Source organism: Phasianus colchicus, chromosome 1 (assembly GCF_987193195.1).
Source record: "Phasianus colchicus chromosome 1, bPhaCol1.hap1.1, whole genome shotgun sequence".
NCBI lineage: Eukaryota > Metazoa > Chordata > Aves > Galliformes > Phasianidae > Phasianus > Phasianus colchicus.
This window is the reverse complement of record NC_143436.1, coordinates 136445681-136468900: the sequence shown is the minus strand read 5'-3', so window position 1 is coordinate 136468900 and position 23220 is coordinate 136445681. Positions and strand designations below refer to the sequence as shown.

The window sequence follows — 23220 nt, the reverse complement described above, 5'->3', positions numbered from 1 at the left end:
GCTGTAGTCCTGATTCTGCACTGAGCCTTGCTTGGGCAGTTTTATCTCTGCAGCTAGAAGGGCTGTGCCCACAGGATCTGCCAAAAGACCTCTCTTTCACCTCTAAGTTCTCATTCCTTAGATGTATGAGTGCCCCCTAACCGAGCTCTACACTCCCTCACAGCGAGCAGGGGAACCAGAGGAGGGAGCAGGCTCCTGAGCTGTGAGGCCCCTGCCCACACCCACTGATTTGTGACCTCAGGCTGGTCACTAATGTTATTTTCTTGCTGGGAAGTGACAGCACCGGCATTATCTTCCCCTGGGATCAAACAGGGCAGAATGAAGAGGATATACCACCTTGCAATGAGGCTGTGTGCCTGGATGGACAGACCAACATATGAAGGGCAGCTGGAGTTCACTGCATCCACAGAGCAGCTGGCATTTCTGTTAATCCCAGAGCCTTGGGGAATAATCAAGAAGTTAGAGTTGCTTATAGCTCAGTGAAAATATCAAATCATACAATAGTGCTGGCTTTCTGAGGGACGCTCACAGGAGCTCCTGAAAGTAGGTGAGTGTATTTTGAGAATCAGCACTCTCAAATGGAGCAGGTCAGGAGCACAGCAGCCCTTTCCATTGGGGGCCTTGTGTTGCTATATCTGTGATGCCTTAAAAGGCCGGTGGCACAGAGGTGCTGCAGTCCTTATCTCCTCTGGGTGCCTGGGGCTCTGGAGATATTATATTTATAGCTCATCTGAAGTACAAATGTCTAACTGTCTAATTACTAAATACATAGTGTGGGTAATCCAATAAAGCCACGAGTCCCTGCATTTGCTCCCATCCTTCGCAGGCTCACAAACAGAGGCACCGCCGAGCTGCAGCAAGGTAAGGCAGTGACCTGTCTGGGTTTTACCATCCTTTGGCCCCTTTTTTCCTTTTCACCTTCCCTCTGCAACAGGGGCTGGAAGTTTCTCAGGGCTTTGGGCAGACATCACAAGGGGAGGTCTTCTTTCTTACTGGAAAAGGGGATTTCAGGTTGTTTGTTCATTTCTTGTTGCCAGGGCACACAGAGTATCTGACTTTGTATTTCCAGCCCGCTGTTAGGGACCAGGTGCTAAATAGCAGCTGCTCTTTAGTTTCTGCACTAATAATATGCTGTCGTGTTTCCATGTTCTCAAGGAATACAACCATGTCTAACTATAGACACTTTCCTGGTTTGAATAGGAAGCTGAATGACTTCAGGCGGAAAGCATGTGATTAGTTTTTTTTTTTCCTCTCTATCAGCATTTTCTTCTTTATGAAAGGGAGAAAAAAAGAGGGCAGAAGGAACATTTTATTTTTTCCTTTTTTGAGACAATTTCCTAACAGCCTGCAAGGAAAGAAAGCCAAATTACAAGCAATGCTTGTTGATTTCTTGTTTAAACAATTGCTTGATATGGGTTACAGCAGCTGTGTGAAGAGGAAAAAGAAAGAAAAGCACTAAAACATGTCTGTGTGTCGAAGCACGAATTCTTCAGAACCAGACTATAAAACAGCATTAGTTATAACTGCCAAATGCCAATTATCAGGCCATTGTTACATTAAATTACTTTTAACCTCATCTCATGGGAGCATTAATTTTCAAATGAAGCTGATAAAAGAAGACCTCTTTGGAAAAATAAGGTTGTTTGTGCATATGTATATATGTGTATATATGTGTGTTTGGATGAATTTATGCACACATTTTTAATATAAACATCCTTATAAGGAAAAGCTCTTTCATCCAACGACCACAAAGACTGATACAAAGGTAATAACTATTTATTTTTAGCCCAAGAACTAAAACTATCACTTTTTACACTAGAGTTTGTTTATTGTATTAGGAAATGAAATGAAAGGAGTTGTTTTGTTATTTTTTTCCAAAATACTGAGCAACCATTGTCCAGTAGGCTTTGATAGGACCTCAGGTCCCCATCAACTCTATTTGACCCAAACCTAAGGCTCATATGAATTGTCACCTCACTTCAAAGCACTAGGAATTGAGCTCAATCCCTAAGTGAAGATTTAAAAGGCAAAAGAGTAGGCCCTTAGCTGATCCCAAACTTCTGAGAGATCTACTGACTTTAGCTGGGATGTGGATATTCACTTGAAGTGCTGATTGGGCCAATCAGTGTGGAGAAGTTGAATCCAGTCTCAGGGCTGTCTCTGCCCCCATCACAGCAGTACATGCAATACCCTCTGCGATGCTCTGTGTCCATGCCTGTGCCATTACATGCTCCTTGTATCAAAAATACAACAACCAAAAATAGCCACATACATGGGCTCACTCCCAAACTATTCCCAGATGGGAGAGCCCAAGCCGATGTTTGCTAAGCTGGCTAGAGTAATCAATGAGTTGCAATACCAGGGAGTACCCTGAGGTCTTCTCTGATTCATGACATAGATGTGCCTGTAAGTCTGCTTCCACGTTTCCATCTTCCGCTGAGGAGGACATTGCCAGTGTGTTTGTCCTCAGTTAGCACATCTTGTCTGGATGAGCTCTCCAGGCTTCCTCTGGCAGGAGGCTGTGACCATTGGTGTTCACTGTGTTGAGACAGCAAGCTTAAGAACAAGCTTGTTCCATCTTTTATGTGAAGAACAGCACATAATTTCATCAGAAGTAAAAAGGAGTGATAAATACCAAATAGTCTGCACACATGTCTATCTTATCTAGAGGCTTACTATCCCCTCAAGAATGCTTTGGAAGGCTTAACTTCTTCAAACACCACTGCACGCACATCCCTCTGTTCTACTGCATCTATGGTCTGTCCTGCTCAGTTGCATACACAGCTCTGATCTGCTTGTCCCCAGTACTGGTGAAATGAGTTTTGTAAATTGGCTGAAGACCAAAAGTCGCACTTCTCACCAACGATGGCAGTGTTGGCTTTGAGTGGGCCACCAGCACATGCTGGGAGCTGCTCAAGCCAGATTTGCTGCTCCCCTTGGCCATTTTTTTTCTTCCCAGGATCCTGCAATTGTGTTCAGCTGGTGTGCCTGTGTAGTAAATTGTGCACTGAAGAAGTTGTGCGTGAAAATAACATTTTTAAATAGTTTCTCCTCCCCCATGCTTGAAATTTTCTAATGTCCTCAAATTATTTGTCTATCATTCAAGCCTCAGACTAAAGCAATAGGAATAAAACAATTATTCTGGTTGGACTCTTAGTATAAAATTATCATCATTGCTGTACTGACAGTGTTCCTCCTTAAAAAAAAAAAAAAAGCAAAAGTAGCATTCCAATCATGTGCAGCAAAACATCAGTGTTGTTTGTTGGTTTTTTTTTTGTTTTTTTTTAATGTTGGCCAAAGATATTTAGCTTGAAAAAATGCAGGAACATGCATACTAGTGCAGATTTTTCAGTAGATTTGAATTTAAAAGTGAAATAAAACAAAAAAGACCAAAAGCTTGTTCCCAAAGTGAACCCATGCTGAAAGCAGTCTTTCCAACAATAATACTTTGTTCTTACCTAGCATTTTAATATGTGATTAATGGGTGAATATCTTTACTTATTCCTTTCCAAACAGCAAACCATCAGAACAGTGCAGACTTTTGATTGCAGCTGGCAGGAGGCTGGGAGTGGGTAGACTCATTCAAATGCTTCCTTAATACAGAAAATATAAAAGGCCATTTTTTCAAGGAAGAAAGCTAGAGAAGAAAGGGAATGTAAATACTGAGTTGGGAGTGAAATCCTCACACCACTGAAAGCAATGGGAATTTTCTCAGAAACCTTCACTGTTTTCTAAAAAAATCAGATTTCCTCCTTTTCTTTCTAATTTTTACAGTGCTATGTTTGAGTAGATTTGTCTCAGCAAATGGTTTTTGCATTTTTTCTTACAAGTCTTCCTTGTTTCATATCTGTGTACTGTCTAACCAGAGCATAGGCAATCTGAAAGCTTCAGACACTGTTGTTTTTCAGTTAGATGAATTATTACTGGCTTCGATATTTTATCTCTGGCTTTATGTCTCAGTGAGTACAGTTTCACACTGACAAATGTCAGACAGTTTCAACAATGTTCATCATCTAATGCTGATTAGCTCAGAGAAGCATAGGTCATATTACACGGAGTCCTCGTTTTTCTCAAAGTTGTTTGAGCAATCCTGCCTGGCTTTGCTCAGCTCATTCTGACACAAACATGGAAGGAACACTCACTGTACACATTTTAAAAGGAGCCATCAACTTCTCAAAATGTTTCTCTTGATTTACTGGCCACCATTACAAATGCCACTGAGAAGCAGTGAAACTGAAGGAGCTAGAAGATACTTCTCATCTATTCCTCATTATATTTTCAGTGGCATTTTGTGTGAAACCACTTGTACGGGTTTTCTTTTATGGTTAATTTTTCCTACTATCTCACTGAAATTTTCATATCACAAAAAAAGAACGGGAAAACCTCTGTAAAAAAAAAGAGTAGAATGAGTAAATATGTGGGAACAGGAATTGTTTCAAACACATAGGAAACAAAGCCAGTGAGCTTTCAAATCAGTGTATTCCCCTGTCAAGCTTAACAGATTTTTTACTGAAGACTTACTAGAAATTTGCATATTTTCTGTTGGAGGAAAATGGGTAACTGCATCTCTTTTTGGTAGACTGCAGCTAAGGAAGCAAAGCCCTGCCTGCATGGAGATTACCATACGAAAACAAGGATACCTACTATCTTCAGATACCACCACACAGAAGCCCATTATTCTGTCACTTATCCCATTTTTTAAATACTGAGTATCCTGATTTCCTCTGCTTGAAGTCCATTGACTGTCTTAGTGCAACACTCCCCACAGCCCCCAGTGCTGGTAGTGTTTGGAAATGCAGGCACAGAAGGCAGCATGCCACTTCATGGGCTCAGACACCGTTTAAAATACAACAAGAAAGAGGTGCTAACACTGGCATGGCACTCCTGGTACATAATGATAAAAGATAGGAAGCTGTTAGAATAATTCCTGTTTGTGGTAGTTTTCAAATTCTGAGTTTAAACTTCAGGTCAGGAGTTTGAATGAACAAAGGACAAACACTTTCTGTGCTGGGTACTTGTTTGGTTTGCTTTTCATAATGTCAAGTTGCTTTACAGTTTATTTCTTCTCACAACATTCTTTTAGAGGAGAAAAGTAGCATCTTTCCCTAATTTAGAAATGAAAAGAAAGGCCAGGTCCTAGAGCAGACTAGTGTGGTGAGGATCCACAGACTGTGAGACCCAACTAAGGGCTGCAGTGACCTAAGGCTCTAAGATTAATGTCTCGGAGAGAGATTTTTGTCCTTCCTTTCAGCTGAATAAAAGTCCTCAAGCCAGCATGAACAATGTTCATAGAATAATAGAATCATGGAATGGCTTGGGTTGGAAAGGACTTCAAATGTCATCCAGTTCCAACCGCCCTGCCATGGGCTGGTTTGCCACCCACTAGATCAAGCATTAGATCAGGTTGCCCAAGGCCCCATTCAACCTGGTCTTGAACAATTCCATGTTGTGCCCAGCTCTGCTCCATTGAGTAGGGGAAAATACAGCAGCAGAATTCAGGTGTGTGAATTCTACTCCTGGACAAGGCTGCCCTACTTTGGCTAGCAAAGGTTAAGTGTCTGAGCTAGACATCTACATTCACTCTAGAATCAATGGAGAAAGAAAATCACATCTATATGGCAGTTCACTTCATCTTCAGTAAGTGTCTAATGAACCACCTCTGGCAGATACCTCTCTTTCCATATCCACTACTATGGGATCAGGATGGCTCATTTTGTTTGCTAGCATTTGGTCAGTTAAAATTAGATGAAATGGATACTACCATAAACTATTTGCATGAGTTATACATTTTCTTTATCAAGGAGTGGACAGTGTTATCACAAGTCTCTGACTACAACATCTCTCCCCCTTTCTACCTCTATTGCCCAAGGTGCTTTAGTAACTTAGATTCTCCATACTACGATCTGTGTCAGTCTTACTTCTCTTATTTCTCCTTTGTTCTTTTCACATTTTATATTGGTTTCCTTGTAAACTGATGAATTCTTGGACACTGGTGAGTCAGGAGGTGAATCATGACTATCCTTGTACTGTAAGAACTCCTGAATTTATGCTTCCAGATAGTGAAGTGGGACCCTAAACATAGGAAAGAGAATGTCAGATGAATGGAAAGCTTGTCTGGTGGAGTCAATAACTCTACTGGTGTAAGAAGTGGAAATATTTTGTTAGGATTTTATTCTATCTCAGTAGGACTGTAATGGAGTGCAATAGTCTGCAGAAATGACCTTGCCTCTCAAAACAAAAAGGTGTGAAAATGTTTATTCAGGAACAAATAGTTATGACAGAGCTAAGAAACAGAGAACCAGGGACTGAACTGTGATGGTTTTCTATCAGTTCCACTAGCTCAATTATCTACAGGGAGAAAAAGACAAAAATCTATTTTAAAATTTGTAGTGAGGATAGTCATTCAGCCAACTGAAGTATTTTCAGTTCACCTCTGTGTTCAAAATTGAAAATCTCTGAAAAATTACAGATTATGATGAAAACATCAAGAAATCTTGAGCGCTTAGAAGAGGTTTTGCATGATGACTGGTGCTTTCTTAACTGCATTAGCATTCCTGACTATTTTTACTGAACTTCCCAAAACACCCATGTGACTATGGTACCTCTGAGTGTTGGTCAGCCAGGACACTAATGTTTCTCATTTTGGATTGTCCATCTTCCACCACCTTTGGGTCCGCAAGGCCTACTGATATGGATGCAGTCAGGGAGAGCAGAGGGGTGGAGGGTTGGATAATCTCCTTGTCATTTGCACAGGTAGAAGATTTCAGAATGTAGGAACAGTTTGTGCATCCATCCTTTATTTCATTTTACAGAGAACATTTGAATTTCATTCACATTATGAAGGTAAGTCTGCCAGAAAGCCATGTGAATACAAACTTGTCAGGGACAAACACAATCCATCTGTCTATCAGGCTGGCAATGAGTAGTAGTTTTTTGTTTTTTTTTTTTTCAGTTCTGTGTGAAGCATTAGATGTGAAATTCACATCAGCAACCAAGTGATTGCTTTAATCCTGTTATTTAAAGAGCATGAGCATTTATAGGGTTCAAAGTAAGCACAGACCTACAACGATCAACAGCAAGGACTCCACTTCAAAGTGCACAATCTAAGCACATATTTTGAAGCATAATGTATGTCTGAGCCTACATCTCCAACCCCCTCAGAACATGTGCAAAATATACAAATGGTGTTGAGCAGAAAAATAACTGTTGCCATACAGAAGAATCTATCTGAAAAACAGAGTATCCCTAGTCATACTCAAATCAAAGAGGGGAACTCTTTCTACTTACATCAAAACATTATGATTCAGAAGTAATCTGGGTAGTGATTTGCAACTGTATGCTCCTTTTGGATTCAAGGCAAGTTGAATGTCATGGAGAATGACAGGACAAATAGATAAGCAGAGCATAAAAGGAGACCTCGGGAAACAGAAAGTTGTAGCAGAATAAAATAAATTATTTTATTTATTTTTTTTATTATTTATTTTGCTCGGGAGAGTTTCCCACAGCAGAACACTTCCATATGGGTGTCATCAGAAGCTCAACTGTCTGTTGAAGAGGAATGGAGCAAATAAACAAAATGTATAGGAAGAAAATGTTAGAACCAGATGGTGTTCACCCAAGACATCTAAATGGACTCGGTGATGAAACAGCTGAAATAAGTATACTGCATATCCTCTTATTTAAAGCAGGCTTAGATTTGAGCACCTAGAAGTAATTAATGGAATGCCAGCTTTTAAAAATGATTCCAAGAGAAAGTGGAAAAATCAGATCCTGGCAGATATGGTAAGATTAGCAAAAACGAATCAGCAGGGTAGAGAAAGGTAAATATGACACACTGGGAAAAATTCAGTGCAGCTTTATAAAGGGAAGTCAAGCTTTAAAAATCCATCGAGTTTCTGTAAAATGACAGAAAGCATGCAGATGAAAGAGATCTTTGATTGGCACTATCTACTCACTTGTACTTTTCCACATATTCAAGAAGGCTTCTCACCAAATGCCCTTAAAAAACATATAAGTACTCATGGAATAAGAGAGAAGATAATGAATTACATTAAGTTGATTGAAAGTGTACATGCAACTCTTACAGTAAAGGAAGATCAATAGTGGAATTCTACCAAGACCGAGGATCTTAGGGAACAGAGTGATTAGGCATTGCAGTAGCATCTTAAACTGAAAGCAGATGTGCATAAAGCAGTGCATGTGAGGAAAAACAGAATTTTATCTATAAAGTAATGATTTTGAGCTGACTACCTGGGTGGGAAAGTTGGGAGTTATGTAGATTTATGAAAATAATTGCCTAGTGGTCAAAAATAGCCAAAAAGCTATTTGAATGTTAATGTTCTGTCATTTAATCCGAGAAAGCAAATTGCCATATTGAAAACAGCTGGGGAAAGGATGATAAAACACAGGAAGTAGACTTCATACAGAGTAGACTCTCCAGCCTAGGAGAGAACTGGCTGAAAGTAGATATGATAAAGATGAATAAAGACATGAGCAGCCTGTAAAGTGTGAGTAAAAATCTGTTACTAATTAATTCTCTGAATGTAAGATCTAGGAAGCTAATGGCTAATATGTTCAAAATAAACACAGGGAGGTAGTTCTTCAACAACATGGAGTAGAGCTACCTGTTACAGTAAACTGTGAATATTGAATTTTTCATGGGATCAATAGGTAACTATTCAAGTTTGTAGAAGTGATATTCAGTGCAGATATTGCCTTCCAGTTGATAAACTCCTGACCCAAATGTTGTGGGAAGCTGGGGAGTATTAAATGGAGATATTACTGCAAGTTATTCTTAATTTCTTCCTAAGGCATTTCTTAGACCAATAGAATGAGATAATGAGTTGGAGGAATCCTTCTGTTCAGCAATTTTCATATTGCTATGGCATGATCTGAATATGTACAACTTACCTGTTCTGTCTGACACCAGTTATGTTTTACAAGCATTCTGGTTAGACTGCAAACTATAGTCTGAATGATGTTTCTTTCTTTTTACATCTGTGCTAGATTGTCAGAACTTGTCTGCATTAGACATTGGAGGTTATGGAAGTTATTGAGTCCCAACCTTAATCTTCAGGAGTAGGTTAGACAAGGATCTGCCAGGAATTAGTTAGATGTTGTTGATCATGCCTTGGGTATGAGTTTGGGAGTCCTGGTCTAGTATTAAATGGGGAGGTTGGTGGCCCTGCCTGTGGCAGGGGGGTTGGAGATTCATGATCCTTGAGGTCCCTTCCAACCCAGGCCATTCTGTGATTCTGTGATTCAAGGTGCCTGCCAACTGTTCCATTTTATGAATCTCAGTTTGCTCAGAAGTTCCCTGGGACAACGGCATGCCTGATAACAGGAAGTGGCAGCCACAAACGTTGTTATCGTCTCTCTCTAAAGGGTCATAAAAGATGCTAGCTGAAAAGGTATTCATGGGAGCAGGAGGAAAATATTCTCTCAGAACTAATGTTTTGGAGGAGAAACCATGGGGTAGTGGAGCAGTGAGCGGGGGAGGACTCTTGAAAGGGGGTTTTGCCTAAAAACGCTAGAGCTCAGTGGGAACACTGAGGGAAGCGCCTAGGTATGTGAGCTATTTTGTACAGAATTGCATGTCTCTTGTGCTATCAAAAATACAGAGTGATTAGGCTTTTGGAACAATCACAGTGTGCTTGTTTCATATGTCTGAAACTGGGAACTGTAAATCATGATTATATCAAAATGAATAAAGCCTTAATTAAGGGGTTGCATTTGCCAATTCGGAAGACCAGCAATTACTATGAGCTCTGTAGTAAATTGACAGCTCAGGTTCCATCTGCAAGGATAGGAAACCCCAAAGCCTCTTCCCATCTGTCATAAGTGGGACCACGCATGGAAATCAAGCAGAATCCAGAGGAAAGAAAAAAAGCAAAAGTTCCTCCACAGAGGGCTTTGCACTGTTACCTGGGTGTCCTCTACGATGTACAGAGAAAATACTTTTGAGCAACAAAGCAAAGAAGAAATGCTTTCTCATCCCTGTCTTTAAGATTATTTTAATAAAGCTCTGTGCCTAGGAGCGTCATGAAAATTAGCACTTCTAAAGACCACTCAACTCTTGCCAGAAGCTCTAGTCTCTTGATCCTGTGGTGCTTCCAAAGGTGTGAAACCGGGATCTCCGTCCCTGGTGGTCATAGATAAACTAACTACAGAGCTGAAGGGCTTAGGGAATGCTTAGAGACCGAGGAGGTGTGAGGATGACAGAAAACAAAATGTTTCATTCTGATTTCCTGAGAAGCAGAGTCACCATCTGTTCACTAAAAGGGGGAAAAAAGAAGAAACACTGATAGAGGAAGCAGGGAAGGAAAGAACTGCAACAAGAATTGCTACCTTCCACTCTCTTTGATATATTTGATACCACTCTTCATGGTTTCTTCACTTGATGGCTCTCCAGGATGGCTGGTTTGCACAAAACAAACATCTGTGTCTTGGGGAGTTGTCCAATGGGCTTCCATTAGCCTAAAGTGGTTGTTATGGGCTTCTAAACCATGAGGATACAGGATGTCTCTTCTGACAAGGCTGCTTGTCCAGTGAAGGCCTTGACAGACATATAATATGATACTACAATATGGATAACTACACGTTTTCCTTCTGGGGATAACAGCTCCTATACAAAAACAGAGGATCTTCAGTGCTACTGAGCCATGGCATCTTACTCGAAATTCACTGAAGAAAATTGTTAAAACTGAAATTGTTAAAACTGTTGGTGGAAAATATATTAAGAAAGGAAACACTGGAAATACTTATTTTCTATATTAGTTTGGAATTTCTAAAATACTAAGCTTTTCATACTGACTTAGGCTAAACATCCTTATAAAAGCTGTGCATCAACCTAAATTAGGCAGGCTTCCAGTGCATGTAAAAAAGTACTCTTCCTTGGTTGCAATGGATTTAATGTGCTTCTGTACTTTGTTCAGTTTGTGAAACCCTGATACTTATTACATATTCTACATATTTATGATTATTTCTGCTTGATTCTCTACTCACTCAGGTGGGAAAAAAAAAAAAAAAAGAAAGAAAGAAAAGAAAAAAGATCAGAATATTGCAAAAAAGACTTAAGACCGGGAGACTGAATGGGGAAATAAAATATAGACTAAAACCAAACCATTTAGTATTTGTATATTCTTCATACGCTTGAGGAAAATGAGACATCTAAGAATATTGTATCAGAATGAAATTTCAGAAAGAGTTAATATTGCCTTGTTGTTATTTCAAGTTTAATGAACTAAAATGCAATGTCTGCACAAGCATACACAATTTCCTAAGCAGTACTGCTAGAAACAGCAGTTTTCCTAAACGCACCTTCTCATGTCCAACGGAGCTTGTATTACATGGGTTCCAGCATCAGAAAGGGATTTGTTGAATTTTGATAAAGTATCAAAACTATTTCCAGGATAAAATCATGATGGAAGGAATCAGTCAGTAGCTGAGCTATTTTCAAATGTTAAGGCACTGTTTTCCACCTTCCCTGCTCCCTCACAGACATTAAGTTTCTCTGTGACTCAGGTTAGGGGAAATAGAAATATTCCACATTCAGCCATCTTTTTCCACTATTTTTGTTTGTTTAATCTTTTCAGCCAGAAAAAAGGAGATAAGTGTTGGAATGGTAGTTACTGAGGCATCAGCCTAGTAGTTAAAGCGAGATTTCTGAAGGATTGGTGAAACCACTGACAAGTCCCAGTGTATGTATGATATTTTTCCCATCTCATTTCCTATACGTGAGGTATTGCTATCTCCGTATCAGATTTAAACCTCTTAAAGCACATAGACCATGAAGAACAAAACATAAATGCAACATAGGTGAGAAACTCATAAGCCATAGGCTATGGTTCTGAATTGCACAGAATGGCACAGAAATGTGCTTGTATTTCAGCCCTAAAGAAGAGTCATGTTTGGTGGAGTGCACTCACCGCATCATGGGATGAGGAAAGGGGTTGCCTGGTAACTCTCCCTCTTTCCAGCTCCATGCAGGCTTGATGCTGAGTGTCAGGAGCAATAGTGAGTCCACAGTCCCACAGGGAGGTTATAAATCTGGGTTATAAATCAACAGAGGTTCTTTTGCCTTCAAGGACTAAGAGATTTTTGGATAAATCAGACAAAAATAATCTTATCTTACCAAAGACAACCCATGGCCTGCAATAGTTATGCTAATCAATTTCAGCTAGAGCCAGCATGTATTTTTAACTTATAATTGGGGAAAACACTGTAGTGTGTTCCAGCAGCTCACATCAAAAAATCTTTGGCAGAGCTGCTGCCTTGGCTGTCAGTGGACAGATAGGGAAGTGAATATGATGGAAATAGAAAAAAATCAAATAACATATTCAAAATATTTAATTTCTTTTGGAAAGGCCTTTTGGAAATGAACGGCACAAATATTCCAAATCTAATCACCTTCAAGGCTTGTTTTTATTCTTCACGCACTTCATCCGCTTCTAAATCGGAGCTGAGCTAAGAGCTGTAGCTCACATTGAAAGTAACACATTGTTGTCATTGTGAAATAATTCAATGCAAAAGGAAAAAAGGTTATTATTGTTGTTATTCTGCATTAACCGATCCTTTGTACATTTTGCAACAACTCGTACAAGAGTGTGGCTCTCCTGAGCCCTATATTTACAGATAAGGAAACTAAAGACCAGAAAGATGCAATATCTTGTCTGAGGGCATCAGAAAAGCCAATGATAGGAGTAGACGCCCAGCCAGCAGCCCTCTGAAGACAGGTGTGCAGCTATGGAAGCCTAAGGGCTCACTGAAAATTGCTCAGTGTCTGGTTCAACTCATCTGCCAGTGCCAGTGCCAATGTAAGGGAGTAGCTAGCAACACATGGCTGGGGAGTGCAGAGCTTTGAATTAAAGGAGCTTTAATTACCATGGAACCAAACTCCACGGTCCCATACATCCATGGTTGATCCTCTAGGACAAAATGCCCATGCTTTGAAAATGCGATTATTAGGGCCACAGCATCAGACAGATCCGTGGTCATTGTAGGACACCAGAATAACTCATCTCTGCAGAGAAGAACTAGAAATGGCCCTTTCTTGTAATTTTATTCTGTCTGTTCTTTTGGTAGATTTTGAGTAGAGCTGAGTCTGACTAATGTTTAATTCCCCTTCAAAATTTAACTACCATTCAGGTATGCAAGAGAACAGTGAGTGCAAGTCAGGGTTCTGGTACATGATTTTTGTTGCTTGTGTGTATCTGTTGTTTGTTTGTTTCAGGAGAAACCCATAGCAAACTCATCTCAAGAAGCACTTCTGTGCTATGTGTGTGATGGAGCACTGCACAGGCTGCCCAGAGGTTGAACGGTCTCCTCCTTGGAGGTCTCCAGCAGCCACCTGGCCATGGCCCTGGGTGCCCTGTTGGAGGGGGGGTGGGCCTGAGGGACCCTGAGGGCTCTTCCTCTGCCATCCTGTGGTCCTGTAGTGGTCTGTGATCTGTTACCTGCACCACCACCCAAGCACGAGCCAGGACAAACAGAAAGGATGCTGGACTACCTTGCAAAACAACAGCAGGCTAATGGGCTTTACTTTTTTATCTTGCTGGTTTCCTGGTGGTTGATTTGAAGCACCTCCTCCCATCAGGCGTCAGTGAGGTGTTATCTTGAATTGCCTTCCCACTCTACCCCTCCACTGGCAGAGAGCAGTCACCCCCATTGCTTCTGATCCAGTTTCTTCCCAGGACCCTCACTGTTTTGATTAACTGAATGTGTTTCTGCTAGCCCATTTATACTGCTAGAATAAATGAAATTGGATTCTGCAGCAGAAAAATTCATTCCTGGTTATAGGAGGATTAATGGCTCACCCTCTTCTTAGCATGTGCACACTGGCAGGGCTCTGTGCTGGGTCCCAAGCATGTGCTGAGGCAATCTGCTCCCTTGGCTCACTCCTGCACAAGGGGCTTTTTGCCTTCACTGATTTCCCATGCTTTTCTTCCCCCCACCTCATTACAGGAAGACTCAGAAAGAAAGAAAAAAGGGGAGGGGGAAACAAGGGGCTCTGAATGCTCACAAAGACAAGTCTGCAGTCTTGCTCTTCATAAAAATATGCACCTCTCCACCAAGGGAGAGACAGTTTTTTTCACTCGTCTGTGAGCAAGGCGCTGTCATAGAGGCAAAGCAGCCAAGTGACCGACCTTAACCAGATGCTTTTATTCTCTCAGCCAGGTGAAGAGACGTACAAACATTTGGCTTGCAAACTCTTTCCTTCTGTAAAGCAAGACCCCTCAGCTTTAGCTGAGCTGTGTTATTAATAAGCATCAGGGGTTTTAAAGAAACAAAGGCTGGAGGAGGCGGGGGGAGCCTTATTTTAGGAAGGGGGCCAACAAAGCCAAGATGTTTAGGAGGAGGAAGTATTGACACCCTTGGAAGAGAGCAAGTGCCGGGTGCCAGCTGCAGAGAGCCTACAAGAATGAATGTCTCCGATGCTTTTGTCTCCTTATATGGTAAAATGATACCGAGGGGTTTCACTGGGCTGGGGAAGGCAGCAGGCTGTTTCCACACCACGCTGCCTGCAGAGCTGAAATGAGAAGAGCTGCTCTCAGCAGGCAGGAGAGAGCCTCGGCTGGCTGCACCTCAGCAAGCAGGCCAGTGTGTTCGTGGCACAGCTGTTAATGGATGTGACCCTCTGCCCCAGGTCCAGGAGGTGACACTAGCTGCCCGCCACTGCTCTGTAAGTAAATATCTCTTTTTCCCCCCTCCATCCCCACGGACCGTGCCTTAGGATGTGCCACTTTAAACAAAGGGTGCAGGGAGATGGAGAGGGATGTGTGGTACCCAGCAGATTGTTGGGTAAGGATGCAAGGAGAGAGACTTCAGGTCCCCTTCCTCCTCAGCACACAGCCAGGGCTGTGAAAAGGAGGAAAAGAAAAATTCCTCATCAGAGCAATTATTGCTGCTTGTCTGTCCATACGGTGACATATAGCGAGCTGATGAGGCACCGGGTCATTTCATTTTAATGACCATGTTGTGCTGTGTGTGTAATCCACCGGGGAGGTCAGAACAAGCAGAAGCCAGGCTCAGGATTTCTTACACCTCTGTGCACACCTCCCGCTTCCCAGCACAACAAAGGATGGTTTTTGCACTGTAGCAAGAGTAGACGCATATGAAACAAAGGTAGCCTTTCCTGTTCTCGGGCAAATGCTGCAGGCAGATTGTGTACAGGGAAAAAAGGAGCCATCAGCATTATATTTATTCTTTGTACATGGTGAGAATAAATTAGAATGCTAATCTCAATTAATAGCTCTGAAACCCTTTCTTTCACGCTTTTCTCTTTGTGCGTGTGTGTGCAGCTCCGATAACTCGGATGCTTACTATATGCCATCTCACATGGTTACCTCTGTGTACATAATAAAGGAAATACTTTCACTGTCTGCATTTAATGGCTGTTCTAAACTTCTGACTTCCCTAAAGAGATCTGGCTTTTGTGTAGTCCACCTGATACCTGCGTACTGTAACTTTACTGTGTACAGTACAAGAAAGCAAACCTTGTAAAATCTACACACCGGCTGCTGTTGTTACTCCCCTGACACCCATCTAAGGGATATTAACTACGACTGCTGATTGATCATTAGGTCCAAGGTCAATTGCTGTAATGCATATTGTTGGCTATACGTATTTGTCCAGTGTCTTAAATAAGGATCGTGCCAACACAAGGGTGTGTGTTATTAGGCACTTTACACACATTCCAGTGTGAAGGAATTCTCTAGCTAAGGTTGCAGTTTCTGTTATGAACCCTGTTTTCGTCTGTTTATACATTTACAGATCTCCCTACTTTCTGCCTAAAGTCTTTCTGTGCCTCCTGTCAGCCTAACATTTTCAGGTAAACTGAAAACAGTTATTTCAGGCATTTGGATCTGAAAGGCTGAAAAACAGTTTTTAAAAAATATTCTTGTAAAATTTTGATTGTTTTCTGCATCATCATTTAACTGTGAATGAGTGGACCCTAAAGGCTGCTCTAACAAAGCCCATGCATATTATAGGTCACATTTTGGGATTTTTTTTTTTCTAATTTAAAAAAAAATGATATGAGGTGCTATATCTATTGAAAACTCAGTTCCAAACACTACCATATTGACAGTGCCGTGTCCAAAATCTGGCCAGAGCACTAATAAATCTGTATTTTACACTAGCCATAGCATAGATAGTGATCTTTTGTGCTATCCTTTGGCTTCCAAACCAAAGCATGGATAAGGTGAGTGAGACTGCTGGAAGGTCAAAAAACTGCTACTGCTGAGAAACCATGTTTGTGAAAGTTACCTGGAGGTCCCAGGTGACATTTTCACTTGACTTGCAGGTCTGAGGCTGGGAGATGCACCAGCACTTGAGGTATTTTGAGAAAACTTAGGAGAACCCAAGACAGCAGAAGACTTCGGGTAGAATTTACATACATTTGGTTCTCACCATTCTGCCACGAAGGCCATGAAATGACAATCTAGTCTTTAGTCCGTATCTGACCAAAGTACTCAGATAAAGATAAGGTCCAGTTTCCTACATATAAGAAGATAATATAGTTACATGTAACAGAGACCCCATGGGGCCCCATAGGCCCCTCCCTATAAAGAATGCAAGAGCCTAGACATATGTACTGATTTTTGGGTGGTCTTGTGTGGAACCAGGAGTTGGGCTCAATGGTCTTTATGGGTCCCTTCCAACTCTGGATATTCTATGATTCCATGATACTCTGATAGTTTCTTAAGTATGTCCCTTTCCTTAAAATCACATCTCTCCTATCCATACAGACATCAGCACTTTCAGTGGGACCACTTGGCACCAGAAAAAATTTAGACAACTCCTTCAGTCACACACAATACAATTCTGCAGGATCCCATCATGCTTTAAATATTAGGAGACCAAAAAAAAGTCAGTGGCAAAGCAGATCCTGCAATTGTAAGAGCAAAAGAAAACAGTGGGAGTTGGCTGTAAAGACCTATTCTCATATAAGTGACTCTGGCTCAGCTCTCCAGGATACTGAGTTCCAAGCAGAGAGCCAAGCAATGTCTTATCTGTTGTCATCCTCACCTCCTTGCCTTGCAGGGCACTGAACATTGACAGCTTAAGGAAGAACTGGATAAATGTTAATGCTATCAGCCAGAAGAAATGACTTATTTGAAATCAAGCTGAAAACTGAATGAATGCCCACTGTTGCTGACCAATACACTGCAGGTCTGAGTCTCATTAGTATTTTTCTGATGGATAAATGGGTCCTGAGCATCTTCAAAAAAACTCTGGATGGTGTGGTATTGTAGACAATCACCTTCTCTCACTTGGGTACTGCTTCAGAGGTTGGGGATCTCATAATTTGCATTTTTAGATTGATTAATTTTAATCATGCAATTTTAATGCATCATTTATATATGCACACATTTGTGATGCAGATTCTCCCCAAGAGAGGATGTGAAATGGTAATGACAGGTTTCATGGAAATAAATCTTGGATAAATTGACAGCTAATGAAGCATTAATGTTTAAACAATACTAAGTAGCTATATAGAGAATCGTAGAATCATTGGATGGTTTGTATTGGAAGGGACCTCAAAGATCATCTAGTTCCAACTCTCTGTCTGGAACAGGGACACCTTCCACCACATCAGGCTGCCCAAAGCCCCAGTGAATCTGGCCTTTAACAATTCCAGGGAGTGGGCATATATATAATTGATTAGTAAATACTAGAGGCTTCTTTTAAGGCTGAATGTCGTATTGCTTATGTCAGGTGAAAAAGTTGCAGTCTTCATTTTTTTTCTTTTTACGTACCATCTACATTATATTGTCCAATATTAACCAGATGGGAAATGTTTACTGTATACACAGTAATACACCGTTAAGAGGAATGTAAATGAGCGTAACAATGATATAAGACTATTCGTCTCTTCCTTTCACAGTACATTTTCAACTTTGAAGTTGTAAATATATCAATGACAGAACAGCAATCCTTAGGGTTGCGTGTTTGGAGGCAGGAAGTAGATATAGACTCTTGGCAAACACAGACACGGTGTTCAAAACCCACCATTCTTTACTTCATCTTTCATAAGAAATACAATGAGTGGCATAAAATATATATATATATATATATATATCTGTACGCATTTCCCTAGCTCTATTTTGTCACTGCTCTGAAGCATTGTTGGGATGAATCTTTCATCTGCTTTGTAGGATTCTTGTCCAAGTACCTCTGAAGACCAAAAGTTCAGAGACTAGGATCCTACTGCTGCTGAATTCCTCCTCCGCGCTATACAGTATTTCTCCACGGTCTGCCCAACATCTTCCATCTCCAGTTAGAAAGGATTTTGCCCACAAAAGGATTACCTGCTTCCTTGTCTCCAGGCTCCCTTTGACCTTCTGTGCTTGCTTCTAAGTCTCTAGTGCACCACAGACACTTTGATTCAACTTTAACTGCTCGTCTCTGCTCACTGTGTTCAGCCAAACGCTAGTCGACAAATTGAACACAACTGATTTTGCCCAGTTGTAATCCACCTCTTTTTCTAAGATGTACCCAGCTGAATGGGCATCACTAAGTCTTACATAGGTTTTTTTTTTTTTTTGCCACTGCTTGGAAAGCCAAAAGCACAGAAGGTTAAGAGAGAAGTATGGATGCTTCAGCTCCAAGGCATTCACTGCCACAGTAGTTTTGCACAGCAGCTGAAAGACATGCATTAACAGATCCTCCCAGTCACCACATGTGCCAGTTATCTTAGACAGAAAGGGCTTTGTGGTCTTGCCTCTGTAGACAGAGCCAGAGAGAAAGCCAGGACTGTTTTGCTAAAGGCCAGAACAAATAACAAAGCATTCTTCCTCCATAGGATCCTTCCAGTGTTGTTTCTGTCCTTTGTGGAAAGAAGCAAACATTGGAATATTTGGGACAATATTCTATTTTTGTATCCTAGATTGTATTGTATGGGATTTCAAAAATGTAGAAGAACTCAGAAATTTCATTGCATGGCAGCACAGTATACTTTTTGGAAGTTTTTATCTTAGGGACAGATTTTCCTGGTAGTGTTCTTGTCAATAAGCAATCCTTTTCTGGAAAAACATGCCTCTGTTGAAATCTAGCACCTGCAGTCTTTTAATTAAGCATTATTACCATACTGTAAAGCCACTAGGTTTTATTAATCTTATTTAGATAACAGTAGGTTTATTAGATAACAGTAGGATTTATTGATCTTATTTAGATAACAGTAGGTTTATTAAATAACAGTGGGTTTTATTAATCTTATGCTATCACATTCTGTTATCTGCTTACATACTTTTACTAGAAATATGAATTCCTATTGCTTAAGTAATGCCAGGTATATGGTCTCTGTCTTTTGAGTAAGCCTTTGTTTATCCCTCAAGGAAAAGAAAGCAGAGAGCAGTTTAAAAAGACTTTGAAATAGAACATAAAGTCAAGCCTTTCCTCTTGAGCTGCACTCTTCCTTGCTGTGGTGGATTTTAGAGTCATCTTGTGTGTTGTTTAAATAGACTTCTTTTGTAAATGAAACGTATTAAGGAATGTTTTAAATCCATACATCCTCTACTCACTTCGATGTCAACCTCAGCTAATCACTGTAAATTGCGTGTGGTACACGTTCAGAGTATCAGTGCTCATTTCTTCAGTGCCATCTGTAGTTACCAATGCTGGTGCTCACTCTACAACTGCAAAAATGGCTCTAGGCTGGAGTAGATCCTTACTGAATGCCAAACAAAACAAACCACACAGAAACCTCAGCTGGAGTCTTCCTTCTCCACCACTGTCAACAGGATTACTTTAGGCAGCCACATTGGGAACCTTCTCACTCAAGGAACGTTTTCTGTTCTTTAGTATTGTTATTTTAAGGAAAACGATCTTAAATAGCAGACTTTCCAATTTGTGATAGGCTGACTGCCATCCAGACAGGAATTGGGTATGCTTTGATTATCTGCACACGTTAATGTGGTCGGTCTGCTCAGAAAATTGCTCTGAAGTACTTATAAAGAGACACTGGAATGTTATACCATAGGTAAAATAAGTGTCCCATGTACAAGGAAGTTGAGTCACTGCAATAATCTAACCGTGACTCTGAAGAATGCTTTAAGGTAACTTTAAAAGTTCTGTTATAAATAGAAAGATTTTAAAATACATTCTGAAATTTAGCATGGATATAGAATGGCTTGGGTGGGTTATTTAAGGTATGTGTTCTCTTTATTTTGTTATTATGTTCAACTATCAAGTTAAGTTTTCCCTGCTTTTGCAAGGAACTTCTAAGAGACCCACAAATACCTACTCTGAGCTTAAAAATTTCAGAAGCAGTGAGGAATACCTCTGTAATTACATACCTCTGACATTTTAACCTTGATTTGGACGTTGGTAAAACAGTCTAGACACTGTTAACAGGGCTGATCGGTGACAACAATGATATTATATTATGAGGCTTTGATTTCTTAAAGACAGGAAGCCTAACTCCACTGATGGGCTTACAAGGATTTCTCTGCCACAGCAACAGCAAGAGAAAGCTGTTTCCACTTTCTCCTCAGCTTAAAAATAACAAGTGAAAGAAAGACTGCAGCCAGATCTATCTGGGCATCCCTGCCTCATTTACAAGCTTAGCATAAGCTATCCTAGATCATGGGATACAAGGATACCCAGCAAATCATTCCCTACAGTAATCATGCCTTCCCTTTCAGGGACCTGAACAAAGAATCATAGAATCAAAGAATCAGTAAGGCTGGAAAAAGCACTAAGATTATCTAGTCCAACCATCAAACCATCACCACCATGCCCACTAACCATGTCCCTAAATACCATATCTATTCTTCTCTTGAACACCTCCAGGGACAGTGACTACACCACCTCCCTGGGCAGCCTGTGTCACTGCCTCACCACTCTTTCAAAGAAGAAATATTTCTTCATATCCAACCTGAACCTCCCCTAGTGCAGCTTGAAGTCATTCCCTCTCGTCCTATCAGTGTTACTGCCTTCTTTCAGGTCGCCGTAGAGAGTCTTCTCTGTGTGTCCCCTTCTCCAGACTAAATGACCCCAGTTTTCCTAGATGATGACACGAGCAGCTGTCATAGTAATAAGCTTCAATGTCTCAATAATTTTGCAAAATTATACCCTTTTTCTTCTCTTTGATCATGAAATGCATTTCACTGGGTGAAATGCCTCCAGCAGCCTGTGGCAGAAACAGAGTCTATGGCTGGAGAAGACCACCTCTGGGCTTTTTGTATCAATTGCGTCTCAATATTTGGCTTAGCTTTCAGAATCTTAGGAAACAAAGTGTCCCTTGGTGGCCCATTGAGAGATGGTTGGCTGTTCTGCATGTGCTGGCTTGGCTCTCCATGGCCAGAAGCCTGATGCTGGAGGGTCAGAGATGCATGCAACACTAAGAGGCAGCCCCTACCCTGAGGCCAGCTACAGCTCCAAACACTGAGGTTCCCCTTGTTGAAATTCAGGTGGATTCCCCTTGTTAAATCATAATTTCTTTTCTTCCTGAAGTAAATTAAAAAGAAAAAAATAGCTCCTCCTCTCCCTTGGCACAGCATTATGACCCAGTTTTGAAAAATGATTAGCTCCTAGAAGAGTGGCTTGCAGTTGCTGCATCAAGATGGTAGGTAATGAACATGGCAATAGCTGCTAAGTACAGAAAAATAACCACCTCTTGCCAGAAATCCAGCACAGTTTGAACTACTAGTTCATAGTTACAAAAGATATCATAAATCTTTGCATTTTAGCTTTTGGAACATTAACATAAATTGTTTCCAAATGCTCTGAACCTGCATGGCTTATGTCACTGAAGTTGCCAGACACAGATCTTCCTTTTGCAGGGAAAGGAAAATAAACAGATCAAAAATACTCCAGACCTCTGGGGGAAAAAAAAAATAAAAGTCAGGTGGGAAAAATGTGTGTACATGTTGGAAGAAGACAGGCTTCTCCAAAGGCCTTTTATTTCCTGCACAGGTGGCTAAAGAACTTCCTGCTCTGAAGGCACAAGAAAAGCCATAGCTCTATTGACCTGGTTGAAGTCAATAGCAAATCCTCGTTTGGCATCTACAGGGGTTTAATTCAGTATCTCCAAATACCATTACAACAAGAGCTTCACTTGAACAGCTGCACTGTTTTAGACAATTCATACAAGAATATCTCTTACTAGGCTTGCAAGCAAGATGGAAAAAGAAGACAAAGTCTGGGAGAGCCAATCCCTTCCCCCAACACCCCAACAGCAAATCATGTCAGGGGATGGGAGAACACCACATGGGCATGGTAGTGATGGGCTGATGGTTGAACTACATGATCTTAGTGGTCTTCTTCAACCTTAATGATTATGTGATTCCTTAATAAGCCTTTAACAACAGCTATGAAAATGAGCCTGTAGGAGCAGAAAGGGGAAGAATATAGAAACAGAGCTTTTCAGTCAGCCTACTACTTAATTTCTGGTAATTTTCATGCCAATTTGTACTGCCTGAGAGACACAATCTGGGTAGTGCTAACATTTGGCATAAGTTGGAATTTTCTTTGGGGATGCAGTAGAAAGCTGCTTTCCTTTTGGAGATGTACTTGTTACACCTAATGATGTAGGAGGGAAACTGTATGACAGAAAAATCATTTTCTCCCTTATGATAATGTTGAGAGCAATCTGGAATATCGTCAGTATAAAATAGCAACTGCAGTAAATTCTAAAGACTTCATTGTACCACTGAGAGACATAATAAAGATAAGCCTCTGGCCCACAGAGCTTTACATTCAACAAGCACCAGCACAAGAGAAAGGCATTAATCAATGGCAAGGAGGCTGAGCAGCAGCTTGTGCCCATCTACAATTGTTTGTTCTTACAGCCTAAAGCAGTGCCTAAAAAACTGCACTAAGCTCAGTGTGACTTTTTATATATGACAGGAATCTTGTGACAGGCAACGTAAATGACCATGTGAACTAATAGGCATAAGCATGCTTGGTGTGATTTTACATTTGTTTGTAAGACAGCAGTGATTTGTGTGATTTTCCTGCTAATATTTAGTAGATATGCCTTCTGATTACTTTACATTTAATTACTTCTCTCCAGAGAAGAATACAAATGCCAAATATCCTCAAAATATAGCATAGTAAATCTTGAGATCCAGCCCAAGACTCCAATCTAAACAGCATGGAGCTTGGGATGTTTCATTCCAAATTACAGCTCTATGAAGGAAACCACACCAACCTGAACGCCTAACTTGAAGGGATACTGGGTCTGAAATCAGTGCTAAATCCAATGAAGGACAAAAC

General features: G+C 40.7%; 1 protein-coding gene across 5 annotated transcripts in view; it reads left to right on the top strand.

The window, feature by feature from the left end:
* The first annotated feature begins 703 nt into the window (after window positions 1-703).
* Window positions 704-23220, top strand: part of FHL2 (four and a half LIM domains 2) — a 38180-nt gene continuing 15663 nt past the window's right edge. The window contains exon 1 of one of the 5 annotated variants that reach the window (XM_090127976.1): window positions 704-861. The gene's annotated coding sequence lies outside the window, so the exon portion shown is untranslated. Of the gene's footprint in view, window positions 862-14430; window positions 14681-23220 lie in introns of those variants that run through there. The other 4 variants (XM_090127986.1, XM_090128010.1, XM_031605174.2 and 1 more) reach the window with 4 other exon arrangements.